The sequence below is a fragment of the Octodon degus genome, unplaced genomic scaffold (genome assembly GCF_000260255.1).
Source record: "Octodon degus isolate 3935 unplaced genomic scaffold, OctDeg1.0 scaffold00048, whole genome shotgun sequence".
In the NCBI taxonomy this organism is placed as follows: domain Eukaryota; kingdom Metazoa; phylum Chordata; class Mammalia; order Rodentia; family Octodontidae; genus Octodon; species Octodon degus.
In genome coordinates, this window is record NW_004524624.1 from 12,799,462 (window position 1) to 12,802,103 (window position 2,642).

The following is a 2,642-nucleotide window of genomic DNA, read 5'->3' on the forward strand; positions in this document are numbered from 1 at the left end:
TTTTTTCAGAACCAGGGATTGAACTCAGGCCCTTGCGCTTGCCAAGGAAGTGCTTATTCCATTGAGCCATCTCCCCGGCCCCTCTATGTATGATCTTAAAGAACATTAAAGGTAATCTGATTTAACTCCATCAGTTTTATTTCTTAAATCTCATTTTCTCCTTTATTGACGTTCAAATAAACTTGCATCAAAAATAATACCATTGTATGCACTGGGAAACAATTTCATTTAAGTAAACATCAAGGCATTCATTTTGTTAAATTAAAATTTAATTTGTTTCCTAGTTTGGCTTAGACTGTATATGTATTTACTTTCGCTTTGACTGCTTGAAAGCTGTAACACTGAATCTGTATCTTGTTACACTTTTTTTTTTTTTTTTTTTTGGACAAGGTCTACAGGGTCTACAGGGTCTCACTACATAGATCGGACTCATAATGATTCCCCTGTTCTCAGACTCCCAAGCACTGGGATTATAGGTGTGTGCCACTACACCCAATCTCAACTGCCTTCTTGGTGAGTTCTGGGGACTGGCATGGCATGACACACTGAGGCTTGAACTCCGGGCCCTGTGCTCTGCCTAAGCAGGTGCTTTAGTCCACTGAGCTATCTGGCTGGCCTTTACACATTTGCAGGTATTTAACTAACATTAGAATTAAAAGTATCAGCAGTCACAAAGAAGGCCATGAGATTTTTTTTCTCTTTAAAGAACATAGCCAACTCAAATGTAAGAAATACCTTCCATAGCACTGCCACAGGAAGCTTTCTATTTCACAAGTATAACCTTTTGTCCATCCTGATTAATTTTCTTCATTGCTTTCTAAGTCTTGGACCTATGAGGTAAAATCTTTGCATGGTTTAATGACATTGCTTTTCCCAGTCTCTAAGTATTCATTATCTCTCCTTCTGTCCTTTCCAGCATTCAAGAGGTGAGCATCTGTGTTCCACCAGGCCTTTCCACTATGATGTTTTTAGAGCCTGTGTACCATGGACTAACACCTCCAAAACTGTTAGTCACAGTCTAGTATGAGACACAGGCAAAAATACAACCAACCAAATAAACAAACATAGACAAGAATGTGGTTAATGCTATGAAGGAAACCAATGGCATGCAAAGCCAGAGAACAGCAGGACGGAGGATGAATCATTGTCACTGTGGAGGCTTGGGAAACCTTCCCAAGGAAGAGAGATTCAAGCTAAACTGCAAGATAAGAAGAAGACAGCTTGGCTTCTGATATATGAGATCAAATGGGAGAAGTGATGTGGGGAGAGAATTGCCTCAGAGTCAGGAAGGAATTTGTTTTCAATACATGGAAGAGCCAGTGTGGCTACAGAATAGTAGGCAAGAGTGTCTGAGGCATGAGGCAGGAAAGAAGGCAGAACATGATGAAGTAGCATGACTTTAAGATGGCCACTCTGGCTGCCAAGTCCAGAATGGATTAGAGGAAGAAAAAAGTGAAGTATGGTAATCAGGAGTAGTGTGGCATGGGTGAGTGTGGTGGCAGAGGTGACAAGGAAAAAGGAATATATTTTAGTGGTTGAACTGATAGGACTTAATGAATTGAATATAGGGAGGATGAAATTAAGACTATTATTAGTAGGCTTAGATTGGTCAGAATTGCAATGTCTGAGCCATGCTACAATAGCTTTCAAGAGATGGATTTGCGTGTAGATCTCAGAGGAGATGACTACAATAATATGTCTATAAAAGTGATGACCATGTAAAAGATATTACAAGCAATGGAAATGCTTATCCTCTAGACTACAGAAGAGCTAGAGAAAAAGAGGGCGTGGCTCTAATCTGAGGAAGAAAGTTTACTGAAGCTGGAAATTGATCATATATGAGAAGGCAAGACAAAGCCTCAATTTCTAAAGCAGTAAAGCTACCTCAGTCTTGAGAAAAACATCCTGCCTGGACACTGTAGGGTATTAATCACTAGGCAACCTTGTGTCCGGTTATACTAACTTAGCAAGAGTATAAATTAATGCACTTATTGTTCTGTTGGTCTTTTGCTCATCAGGCAAACAGACCTCCCCCTGAACCCAGCTTTTGTCTCTTGTCTAAGTTTTCCTCATTCCTTCTGCCATTTCTCCCCAGGGTACATGCAGAAATCATTGAGTCCCCACAGGTTACCAAGGATATGAAGGTGAGACCACTGTTGATGCAGAAGGAGAGGTAGGATACGTTGTGTTGGTTATTTTCCACTTGTATTCTTTCATTCATTCTCTACCCTTCTTTGGCTCTATGTCACTGGACTGATCTTTGTGGGGTGAAACACCCCAGCTCCCTAGCCTGTTGGCTTTTGATTGAGTTTGTACCAGAAAGAGATCAGAGGGGAAAAAGACAGCAAGGCTCCTCTCTCTGAGTATAGACCACAGAGTGAGCAGGTACCCTTGCTGCCCTTTCTGTGGTTGATGCACTGGAGCCTGGCACAGGGAGTCCTCACTAGACACTTTCCACTTCCTCTTGCCATGGATGTCAAAGTACTTGACAACAGCACTTAACACTTACAGACTCCTTGCTGGGTTCGTGACCAATGCTGTTGATACCACCATGTGAGCTTCAGTGGAATGGAGGAAGGGTAGCATTAAATACACTGAGCATTCTGAAAATGAGAGATGGAGAAATGTAGAAGTTCACTTGA